Raw genomic sequence first — 13452 nt, forward strand, 5'->3', positions numbered from 1 at the left:
CCCTTGATGTCTAGACACAAGCAATAAGATATTGTAGCTAATAGACAAGAACCAGCAGTTGTATCTGCAGGAAGACCATGTTGTGATGTGACATTTTGATACATAGTGGCTCAGTTTGAATTTACAAGTTCATGAATCAGTGAGGCCAAAAAAGAGAATAAGAACACAGTGATTGACACCAACTAAAAACATCAAGGTAGAGGGATGCTGGGAAAATGGTGACGGAGTAAGACGGACCTGAGGCTAGCTCCTGTACTCATAGGTGAAAATCCTGGCAGATCTCTAGAGAAACAGCACAATAAACCATCGGTTACCCAGCATTTATGAAATTAAAAGACCAGAGAGAATGACCGACACTGAAACACCAGACGGTGGCAGAGTCAGCTACTGGAGCTGGGACACACGCGGCCCCTGTGCTGCCGCCAGAGCAACAGGCCTGGGAGCCGGGGAGTCAGGTACAGGAGCTGGACACTCCAAGCCCCTGTGATGGTCCTGGGAGATAGAGGAGTCAGGAACCAGAGCTGGGACATTCTTGGCCCCTGTGCCGATGCCATAGCTACCGGCATGGGCAACGGAAGGGTCAGTTGCAGGAGCTGGGACACCAAAGGCCCCTGTGATGCCACCATAGAGACAGGCCTGGGCCCTGAGGAGCCAGCTACGAGAGCCGGGACGTTCTCAGCCCCTGTACCACTGCCGTAACGACTGGACTGGACCCTGGGGAGTCAGGTATGGAAGCTGGGACACTCCAAAACCCTGTGACGGCCGTGGGTGGCAGAGGAGGCAGATACTGGAGCCGGGACATTCCCAGGCCCTGTGCCGCTGCCATAGTAACAGGCCTGGGTGCTTGAGGAGGTGGCTACTAGAGCCGGGACATTCAGCAGTGGTAGGTGACCAACGCAGGGACCAGCACGAGGACCAGTGTGACAGTAGGTGGAGACGAAGAACATCAAAAAACTTCAAGGAGTCTGCACCACTGAACTTCACAAGGATCATACCACGGAAGTTCACACCATAAAACCAGGGTTTCAGAACAGATCAATTTTAGAAGCAGAGACTAAAAGAAGTGTCTCAAACAATGGGAAGACAAAGAAACAATCCCCAAATGAAAGAAAAAGCAGAAACTTCAGAAAGAAAGTTAGATGAAATAGAGGCTGATCAACTATCAGATAGTGAATTCAAAGCACTGGTTATTACAAAGTTCAAAGAGCTCACAGTGAACTACCATAAACTACAGGGGAACTACAATGATCTCTCTGCAAACTACATCAACATGAAAAAGGAAATGGAAACTATCAGTAAGAGATAAGAGGAAATGAAGAATACAATTTCCGAATTGAAGAACACAGTAGAAAGTTTCAAAAGTAGGATAGATGAAGTGAAGGATTGGATTAGTTAGTTGGAGGACAAGGTATAAAGCATCTCACAGAAAGAGCAAGAAAATGAAAAGAGGCTCAGAAAGAATGAAGAGGGATTAAGAGAAATGCAAGACAATATGAAATGTAATAATATCCGAATAATAGGAATACCAGAAGGAGAAGAAGAAGAACAAGGGATAGAAAATGTATTTGAACGAGTAATGAGAGAAAATTTCCCTAATGTGATGAGACAAAAAGTCTCACAAATCCAGGAGTCACAGAGAGTCCCAATCAAGAGGAACCCAAGGAGGCCCACTTCAAGACACATCATCATCAAAATGGCAAAATTCCAAGACAAAGAGAGAATCTTAAAGGCAGCAAGGGAGAAAAAAGAAATAACATACAAGGGAGTCCCAATAAGGTTAGCTACTGACTTCTCAATTGAAACACTTCAAGCAAGAAGAGAATGGCGAGAAATATTTCAAGGAATGAGAACAAGAGGCCTACAACCAAGGCTACTTTACCTAGAAAGGCTCTCAATCAAGATAGATGGCCAAATAAAGAGGTTCCAAGACAAAAGAAACCTAAAAGAATGCACCTCCACCAAACCAGCTCTACCAGAAATACTAAAAGGACTGCTTTAAGGGAAGGAAGGATAAGAGGGAGACAGAGAGGAACACAGGTACAAAAATGGCAATGAATAAGTACCTATCAATAATAACCTTAAATGTGAATGGATTAAATGCACCAATCAAAAGACACAGAATAGCTGCATGGATAAGAAAGCATGACCCACACATATGCTGCCTACAAGAGACCCACCTCAGGACAAAAGACCATCACAGACTAAATGTGAAAGGCTGGAAACAAGTTTTCCAAGCAAATGGACAAGAAAAAAAAGCTGGGGTACCAATTCTCATATCAAACAAAATAGACTTCAAAAAAAAGGCCATAAAGAGAGACCCAGAAGGTCACTTCATTATACTCAAGGGAAGACTCCACCAAGAAGATATTAACATTGTAAACATATATGCACCAAACATAGGGGCAACCAAATATATCAAGAAAATCTTAGAGGACTTCAAGAAAGATATTGCAGCAACACAATTATAGTAGGGGATTTTAACACCCCACTATCAAAAATGGACAGATCTTCCAAACAAATTATCAAAAAAGATATTGTGGCATTAAATAACACCCTAGATGAAATGGACTTAACTGATATATATAGAGCCCTTCATCCCAAAGAAGCTAAATACACATTCTTTTCAAATGCACATGGAATACTTTCAAAGATAGACCACATGATAGGACACAAAACGAGTCTCAAAAAATTCAAGAAAATTGAAATCATAGCAAGCATCTTCTCTGACCACAAGGGACTGAAATTGGAAACCAACCCCAAAGAAAAAACCCAAAGCACCCAAAATCATGGAGACTGAATGGTATGCTATTAAACAATGAATGGGTCAAGAATGAAATTAGGGAAGAAATCAAAACGTTTCTGGAAACAAATGAAAATGATCTCACAACAACCCAAAACTTATGGGACACAGCGAAGGCAGTCCTGAGAGGGAAGTTTATAGCAATACAGGCCTACCTAAAGAAGATAGAAACATTTCAAACAAACAACCTAACCCTACACCTGCAAGAACTCGAGGAACAACAACAAAGACAGCCCAGAGCAAGCAGAAGGAAGGAAATAACCAAGATTAGAGCAGAATTAAATGACATAGAAACTAAAAGCATAATTTTAAGGATCAATGAATCCAGGAGTTGGTTCTTTGAGAAGATAAACAAAATAGACAAGCCTTTAAGTAGGCTCATCAAGAAAAGAAGAGAGAGGACACAAATAAACACAATCAGAAATTAAAGAAGAGAGATTACACCTGATAGCACAGAAATAGAAGGGATTGTAAGAAATTACTATGAAGAACTGTATGCTAAGAAATTTGAGAACTTAGGGGAAATGGACACATTTCTAGAAAAATACAATCTCGCAAAACTCAATGAAAAAGAAGTAGAAAACCTGAATAGACCAATAACAGCAAAAGAAATTGAAGCAGTAATCAAAAAATCCCATCACATAAAAGCCCTGGACCAGATGGTTTCACAGGAGAATTCTACAAAGCATTTAAGGAAGAGCTAACCCCTATTCTCCACAGACTATTCCAAAAAAATCCAGAAGGATGGAAAACTCCCAAATTCTTTTTATGAAGCCAGCATCATCCTAATTCCAAAACCAGATAGAGATACAACAAAGAAAGAAAACATCAGGCCAATATCGCTGATGAACATAGATGCTAAAATCCACAACAAAATATTGGCAAATCACATCCAAAAATATATCAAAAAGATCATACACCATGACCAAGTGGGATTCATCCCAGGGATGCAAGGATGGTTCAACATTCGCAAATCAGTAAATGTAATATATCACATAAACAAAAGCAAAGACAAAAATCACATGATCATATCAATAGATGTGGGAAAAGCTTTTGATAAGGTACAGCACCCATTTATAATAAAAACACTCAGCAAAGTGGGAATACAGGTAAAATTTCTCAAAACAATAAAGGCCATACATGAGAGACCTACAGCCAATATCATACTCAATGGGAAAAAACTGAAAGCTTTTCCACTAAGATCAGGAACAAAACAAGGATGTCCACTTTCACCACTTCTATTCAATATAGTATTGGAAGTTTTAGCCACATGATCAATAAAGAAAAGGAAATAAAAGGCATCCAAACAGGAAAGGAGGAAGCAAAACTGTCACTGTTTGCAGATGACATGATAGTGTACATGGAAAATCCTATAGACTCTACCCAAAAACTGCTCGAACTAATTCATGAATTTGGCAGAACAGCTGGTTACAAAGTCAATATTCATAAATCAAAGGCATTTTTGTATACCAACAGTGAATCAGCAGAAGCAGGAATCAAGGAAAAAATCCCATTCAATATAGCAAAAAGAAAAATAAAATATCTTGGAATAAGCCTAACTAAGGAGGTAAAAAACTTGTATGCAGAAAACTCCACAGCCCTGAAGAAAGAAATCAAGGAAGACATAAACAAATGGAAACATATACCTTGTTCATGGATTGGAAGAATTAACATCATCAAAATGTCCATACTACCCAAAGCAATATACAGATTCAATGCAATCCCTATTAAAGTACCAATGGCATATTTCACAGACATAGAACAAACACTTCGAAAATTTATATAGAACCATAAATGAGCCCGAATAGCAGCTGCACTTTTAGGAAAGAAGAACAAAGTAGGAGGGATCACAATACCTGATATCAAACTGTATTACAAGGCCACTGTAATCAAAACAGCCTGGTACTGGCATAAAAACAGGCACATAGACAAGTGGAACAGAACAGAGAGCCCAGAAATAAACCCAACTCTCTACAGTCAATTAATATTCAACAAAGGGGGCAGTAACATAAAATGGAGTAAGATAGCCTCTTCAACAAATGGTGTTGGGAGAACTGGACAGCTACATGCAAAAAAATGAAACTTGAGCACAGACTTACACCATACACCAAAATAAATTCAAGGTGGATAAAAGACTTAAATGTAAGCCGTGACACCACTAAAGTCCTAGAGGCGAACATTGGCAAGAAAATCTCAGATATTCCAAGCATCAACTTTTTTACTGATATGTCCACTAGAGCAAGGAATGTAAAGGAAAGAATAAACAAATGGAATCTCATCAAAATAAAAAGCTTCTGGGTGGCTAAAGAAAACAGTATTAAATTAGCAAGACAACCAACTGCATGGGAAAACATATTTGCCAATGATACCTCAGACAAAGGTTTAATCTCCAAAATATACAAAGAACTTACACGACTCCACTCTAAGAAGACACCCAACCCAATTAAAAAATGGGAAAAGGACTTGAACAGACACTTCTCCAAGGAGGACATACAGAACATTCAGAGACACATGAAGAGATGCTCAATATCGTTAGCTATCAGAGAGATGCAAATTAAAACCACAATGAGATACCACTTTACACCAGTCAGGATGGCTATCATAAACAAAGCAACAAACAACAAATGTTGGAGAGGGCGTGGGGAAAAGGGGTTCTTAGTCCACTGTTGGTGGGAGTGCAGACTGGTACAACCATTATGGAAAACAGTGTGGAATTTTCTCAGAAAAATAAAAATCGACCTGCCTTTTGACCCAGCAATTCCACTGCTGGGAGTATATCCTGAGAATCCTAAAACATCAATATCAAAGAACCTATGCACCACAATGTTTATAGCAGCACAATTTACAATAGCCAAGAGTTGGAAGCAACCTAGGTGCCCATCAGTAAATGAATGGATCAAAAAATTGTGGTACATATACACAATGGAATTCTATGCTGCAGAGAGAAAGGAGCTACTACCTTTTGCAACAACATGGATGGATCTGGAAAGCATTATGCTGAGTGAAATAGGCCAGGTGCTAAAAGACAAATACCATATGATCACACCTTTAACAGGAAGCTAAACAACAAAACAAACAAACAAGCAGAGAAAAAAAAACAAAGACACTGAAATAGAGAACAAGGGGACAGTGACCAGAGGGGAGAAGGAAGGGAAGTTAAGGGGAAAAAGGGGGAGGGATTTGGAAAAACAAATAGGAAGGACACAGGTACGTGAACTAAGGGGGGTGGAAATGGGAGGGAGGTGGGGAGCAAGGGGCGGGGGAGGCTGGGATGGGAGAAATAGAGAAAAAACTGTACTTGAAAAATAAGTAAATAAAATTTAAAAAAGAAAAAAAAAATATGGGATATTTTTCACCTAAACATATATATAAATAATGACCATCCAATCCAAATTTATACAACATAAAGAGATTTCATTTTTGTAGATATGAATACATTTAGTATCTTTTTAATAAAGTAATAGAGAGTGGGAGGGGTTTGGACAATGATTAGAGGTTCTGATGTGTTACATATTCTATGAACAACAACAAAATTATTTGATATTGTAAAAGAAAAGAGGTAAGAGTGTTGTTACTTTTGTCTTAAAACTCTCTCCAATCACTAATTGAAGGCAAGTTACCTGTTGAAAATCACATGCTTTTAATGTCCTGTTTTTTTCTTATCATGGTTTGAAGCACATGACACTCAGCATTTTTTATACTCTGATGGCATAAATAATCCTAGGGATGAGGACCTGAATGGAAAGCCTTCTATTACCCAGTACCCTGTCCTTCTGGAATCAGGATAAAATGTCCCATTGTTCCCTTCCTGACAACAACATAAAATAAAATAAACACTCATTGGAATCTAAAAAAAAAACAAAAACACCTAAATAAATTAATTAAAAAAAACCATCAAGGTAAAGTTATTCAGATGTGAAGAAAAGGTCTTTGGGTCATAAATGGATCATGCACATCACTCCCATTGTCATGAAATATTCATACTGCAGTCACATGTATGTACAGGAAATCAGGTAATATTTTTCTCCTTTTTACACCATGAAAGTATGTCAAATTATAACCATTTTATATCACACAGAATCAGTCAGGGGAGAACATCTTAGAAAATGCCAGTATTTTTCCCCCTTATTTTTTTATTTAATTATTTTTAAGTACAGTTTTCTGTCTTTTACTCCCATCCCAGCCCACCCCCCTGCCCCATGCTCTCCACCTCCCACCCATTTCTGCCCCCCTTAGCTGTTGTCCATGTGTCCTTTACACTAGTTCCTCTAAATCCCTCCCCTTTTTCCCCTGAAATTCCCTCTCTTCTCCCCTCTGGTTGCTGTCCCCCTGTTCTCTATTTCAGTGCCTTTGTTTTTATTTTGCTTGCTTGTTTGTTTTGTTGTTTAGCTTTCTGTTAAAGGTGAGATCATATGGTATTTGTCTTTCAACACCTGGCTTATTTCACTGAGCATAATGCTTTCCAGTCCCATCCATGCTGTTGCAAAAGGTAGGAGCTCCTTCTTTCTTTCTGCTGCATAGAATTTCAGTATTTCTTTTCAATGCTGAAGTGAGAAAAAAATAAAACTTGTAAGAAATACAATGTGGTATTAAAAGCTCTGTTCATAGCAATGTGCTTATACATAATATTGGGAGTTATTATAATTAGATATTTAAAAACCATCATCTAATAAATCCAACAGAACTAATGTGCACTTGAATCAAGACTTAATTCTTGCTGATGAAAAAAGCTAAAATGGCTTAATTAATCTCCATTTCCTTGATTAAAATATGAATAAATAAATATAGGAGTCTAAGCAGCTATTATAAGTATAATAACTTATTTTCCTTCTGAAATAAAATATAATTGAAAATTATAAAGCCAAAATCAGGAAATAATTTAGTAGTTCCTTCTTATATCTGAACTTATACAAACACTTCTATGATTGCAGAATTTTAGAGATTTAAAGATTTGATTACTCAGTTGCTTTATTCATTTCAATCCTTTACATATACTGGCATTCCATAAATGTTTGTTGAATGAATTAATGTATTAATAAATTTACAATCAAAGAAATCTAATACTGACATTTTTCATATGAGAAAAAAATCCCCCAAGCTAAAAGACTTGACCAAATTCATGCAGCTAATAAGAAATCCAGTGACCATAGGGGCAAGGGGAGGGAATTTCAGGGGAAAAGGGGAAGGATTTACACGAACTAGTATAAAGGTCACATGGACAAAAACTAAGGGGGGTGGAAATGGGAGGGAGGTGAGGAGCACGGGGTGGGGGGTGTGGGCTGGGATGGGAGTAAAAGACATTAAACTGTACTTGAATGACAATTTTAAAAAGTCAAAAAAGAAATCCAGGACTAGAAACAAGGTTTCCTGAATGTTTCTTCTGGGTGTGCATGAGGGGAAGATATTAAAACTTAGGCAACTATCAGCACACCACTATAACATTATCTTTGGAGATGTTAGAGACTGTGAATCAGGAGAAAGTAGGCAAACACACTAGATTACTACCAGTTTAAATTTAAGGTTATCATGCTACTGATCTTATATGTGCTTTTTTTGAACAATTACTAAATTGTTATTGAACAATCATTGGAATACGCCTTACTCATTCAACAAATGTTTAATTGAGCATCTATACTGTGCCAAATACTGTTGTAGGTGCTTAAGACACATGAGTAAACAAAAGAGACAAGGTTTTTATTCTCATGGAATTTACATTCTAGTGACCTTACAGGTAAAGACCCTCACTTTTTTATAGTGAGGAATCTGAAACCCTGACAGGTGAAGTGACTTACCTACATTATAACAGTGAACTTGCATTAGGGCTGAACTGAGAGCTCAGGTCTCCCAGTGCATTTCACTTTCTACTGTGACATAAAAACTTAAAGCTCTCATGAAAATTCTCATTCTTTTTCTCTTTCTCTCTCACTCTTCTGTTTCTCCCCTTGTTCTCTCTTCTTCATCCCCTACCTTCTCTTTCCTTCCCTCTTCCTCCCTCTCCTTCCTGCTCTTTTACTCTCTCCCCTCCCCCTCCTCTCTCATCATCTCAGGCCACTATGCATCATCACACTGGTAATCAAAATATCAAGATTTTGAATCATATGGAAATAATGGGAAATTATAATTACTATAATTATTTCACCTAGCTATTTTAAGACTATGTCTCTTCATTTATTTAAATCTGGAGCAAGGAAGGCATATGAAGGAAAAGAAGAAAAGGAAAGGGTTGGGAAGAAAGGAGGAGGAAGAGAGAAAAGAAAGCAAGCAATGTCTTTAAAAAATGCATACAAACTGAAAATCATGATTCAAATTCTCTACCAAAATGTTGATTGCTGTAGTTTAAGGAGGAAAATTTTAGGCAGAAACAAATTTCCCAATCTAACTTGTAAACAAATGGCAGTTAAAGTTGTAGAGACACTTTCAAAAACAAAACAATCTTTGCTATTTGGATGCTAAATTATTTTCCTGTGCTTCTCAAGTAAAATATTGAGAAAAGAAGAACGTGAATGATACAGATAGGGACTTTCTTAGAACCTCAATTTATATTGTATGGTACTAATATCATTCACAAATATACACTCTAAATGGCAGAACTGAAAACTGGTTCTTTGAACCCAAATCTGTTGATCATTGGTTTCATTTGGCCGCCTTTCTTACTTTTGAAAATATTAATGTTCCTGTTACCAAAAAACAAACAAACAAATAAACAAACAAAAATGGGTTTGTCTGCCTGTTACCACAAAAGCCAAACTCAGGAGGCAGATGCTGGTATAAAAGAAAACAATTCAAGTGCTACATGATCTGGGAGAATGGCAGAATCCAGTCTCAAAGCTCATCTCGGCAAGAGCAAGACAAAAGCCAATTTCCAGAGTTCCTGCTCCAATTTAAAGTCCAGTCCTTTGGAGCCCACAGGTGGCTGCTAAGTGATCACCCAGGTAGCTCAGGCAATTGCTATCAATTTCAGGCTCCCTCCTGGAGGCCATGAGCCACGCAGCTACTAGGGTCACAAGGTTACATATTCTCAAGAAAGAGCCCATGAGCATGCTGGTAAATGCATCACCAGGTCAGTATGAGAGGCTCCTTCCTGAAGTCCATGAGCTATGTGGCTACTAAGGGCATGCGACCCATGGAAAGAACAAGCAAGTGCACCATTGGAATGAAGGTCATGAGCAAACTAGTCATAAGCAAGAGAGAGCAAGAGGTTTTTTGTTCCCCTGGGACTATATTAGTTTGGGGTGTGGAAAGGACTGGACTCTTTCTCATAATGACCAATTAATTTCCCAAACTTTTGTATGCTTTGGGTGGGTACACTTCCCAATCAATCCCTTCTTTTCCCAGGCTTTACTGACAGGCCTCTTTGGATCAGCACCTGCTGCCACCACCATTTTAACTTCTATGGTGCATGTGCCTGCCTTCCACTGGTTCCACCCCCAATCTGGTATTGGAGGGAGGGAGGAAAGGTTTTTCCAGTGCTCAGTGTAAGACCCACTGCCTAACACCATCCCACAAATGGGAGATTCCCTAGCACCTCTACCAATTGACCCATGGGGTAACATTCCTACACAAAAAAGAAAATGAATTATATATTTATTTTCATTTTTTAATATTTTATTTTTAGAGAGGAGGAGGGAAGGAGGAGAGGCAGAGGAACATTAATGTGTGGTTGCCTCTTACACACCCCCTACTGGGGACCTTGCCCACGACCCAGACATGTGATCTGACTGGGAATCAAACTAGCCACCCTTTGGTTCACAGGCTGAAGCTCAATCCATTGAGCCTCACCAGCCAGGGCAGATTATGTATTTAAAACAGAAAACATGTACAACATTTGAAAAACCTTTTGAAATGTGAAAAGAACACTCCAGTTTCATCTAGAATCACAGAACTAGACTAAAGCCCAAACAAGCATTTAGAATAATATACATCAGAAAGAGTTAACGGGATTAAATAAACTTGTTTCTGTTTTTGTTCTGCTTTTCTTTTTCTACCATGTCTATTCAAATCATTTTGCACTTGAGCAAGTATGGTTACACTGTTTTAAAAAATCACTGAAAATTTTAAACTATTTTTCTTTTGTAAAAATAAGCAATTAACAAATCAGAACAATACATAAGATTCTTTAAATTTACACTCTATTAGGCTTGATTCTTTAATTATTCAAAAAAGATGGAGGTCAATTCCCTCAGCTTCTGCTGCTTCTGCCCATCTGTCAGCACTCCAGGGCCACCTCTGATGATGGTCCTCTACAGGAGAAAGTGAGACAATGGAGGAGATGGCATGCAGGCAGGTGGCTGACAGGGGCCGCCAGGGATCCTGTGTGTTTGACAGTGGTGGCAGCAGTGGCAGTTCCTCCATTAGGTCTGCTCGAGGCTCCCTTGTGCTCTGAGGAAATTTCCACTGCTGCACAACAGAATACTTGTCTTTCATGGAGCTTTGAATTCCTGTAGAAATACCTTTCTGAAAACCTGTCAATAATTTAAAATTCCATCTTAGTTTTCTTTTTTGGTGAGTTTCAGAAGAACATCCAGAAACTATGAAGAACTTTAGTAATGAAGAGTTTGACTGCCATTTCATTTATGAAGGCTTTACTGCCAAGGACATTCTGTACCAAAATATTAATGACATTTTTTCTGATGATGATAATGATGCCTTCCATGTTGTGGACATAGGAGACTTTCTAAATAAACATCTGAAATGGTTAAAAACTCTTCCTTGTGTCACTCCCTTTTATACAGTCAAATGCAAGAACAGTGGAACAATGAAGACTCATGCTCGCAGCAGGATGGGATTTGACTGTGCCGACAACACTGAAATACAATTGGTACAGTTCTTGTAGTACCTCCAGAGAGGATTATCTATGCAAATCCTTGTAAACAAGTACCTCAGATTAAATATATTGTTAATAATGGAGTACGGATGATGAATTTCAATAGTGAAGTAGAGTTGATGAAAGTTGCCCAGGCATATCCAAAGGCAAAGTTGGTTTTGCAGATTGCTGATGATGATTCCACAGCAGTCTATCGTCTAGTGTGAAATTTGGTGCCACATTCAAAACCAGCAGACTTCTTTTTAAATAGACAAAAGAAGTAAATATTGATGTCTATAGTGTTAGCTTCCATGTGGGAAGTGGCTGTGCTGATCCTGAGACCTTTGGCAGACTATCTTGGCAGCTTTCCTGGATCTGAGTATGTAAAGTTTAAATTTGAAGAAATCACCACTGTAATCAATGAAGCTCTTGACATATATTTTCAATCAGCCTCGGGAGTGACACTCATAGCTGAGCCAAGCAGATACTATGTTGCATTATCTTTCACACTTGCAGTTAATATCACTGTCAAAAAATTCATATTAAAGGAACAAACACACTCTGATGATGAAGATGAATCAAGTGAAAAAAACCTTTATGTATTATGTGAATGATGGAGTATACGGATCATTTCATTACATTCTCTGTGATCATATACATGTGAAGCCCCTTCTGCAGAAGAGGCCCAAACCAGATGAGAATTATTATTTATCCAGAATGGGAGGATCAATATGTGATGGCCTTGATTGCATTATAGAATACTGTGGCTTGCCCAAGATGACTGTGGAGGACTGGATGCTCTTTGAAATCATGAGTGTTTACATTGTTACTGTTGCTTCTACTTTCAGTGGATTCCAGAGGCCAACTATCTACTATGTGATGTCAGGACCAACATGGCAATTGATGCAGCAAGTCCAGAACCACAGCGTTCCACCCAAAGTGGAGGAGCAGGACATCAGCACTTTGCCTGTGTTTTGTGCCTTGGAGAATGAAATGAAATGCCTCCCAGCAGCCTGTGCTTCAGCTTATATTAATGTGTAGATGATATTCGTGTAGCTGTTACTGCAAGGGTAACTTGAATTAAAGGATTAGTGGGGAACACTTAACTTGCTAGTTTTGAAATGTCTTTGTAAGTAGTGTTGGCACAGATGGAAAAATATGAAAGCCTAGGACATAATGGTCATGCCTATCTGTGTTCTTATGGAAACTATTTGAATGTTTGTTTTATATGAATTTTCACTCAGTTTTTAAATGCTACTAAACAGTGTCCCTCAGCTTCTGAGCAAGCACTAGTAGCTTATACATTGGTAAAACAGGTCTGAAGCTTAGTATTGTAACTTGTTTTAGAAATAAAGTATCTAGAGTCTACGGCCATACCACCCTGAATGCGCCTGATCTCATCTATAAATAAAGTACTTTGAAAATTAGGCATTGGGATATTTTTAATGGAGCCATTTAACACAGTTTACTCTCTGTTTTTGGGTTTTCTCCTAATTTTTTTTATTGTTGCTCAAGTACAGTTTTCTGCCTTTCACCCCACGTATCCCAACACTCGAGCCCTCCTCACATTCCTCCCCTGTTTTCATGCCCCCTTGTTATTGCCCGAGTCCTTTATCATTATTCCTGCAAACGCTTCACCCTTTTCACATGAAATTCACTCCCATCTTCCCTCAGGTTACTGTCAGCCTGTTCTCAATTTCAGTGTCTTTGGTTATATTTTGCTTGCTTGTTCGTTTTGTTGATTATGTTCCTTTTAAAGATGAGGTCAGATGGTATTTGTCTTTCACTGCATTGCTTATTTTGCTTAGCATAATGCTCTCCAGATCCATCCACACTGTTGCAAAGGGTA

The 13452-nt window shown here is 38.6% G+C and overlaps 1 pseudogene; it reads left to right on the forward strand.

Moving 5' to 3' along the window:
- The first annotated feature begins 11330 nt into the window (after window positions 1-11330).
- On the forward strand, window positions 11331-12644 carry LOC119051538 (ornithine decarboxylase-like; annotated as a pseudogene).
- The last annotated feature ends 808 nt before the right edge of the window (window positions 12645-13452 follow it).

This window comes from Artibeus jamaicensis, unplaced genomic scaffold (assembly GCF_021234435.1).
Source record: "Artibeus jamaicensis isolate MK-2021 breed Jamaican fruit bat unplaced genomic scaffold, CSHL_Jam_final scaffold_378, whole genome shotgun sequence".
In the NCBI taxonomy this organism is placed as follows: domain Eukaryota; kingdom Metazoa; phylum Chordata; class Mammalia; order Chiroptera; family Phyllostomidae; genus Artibeus; species Artibeus jamaicensis.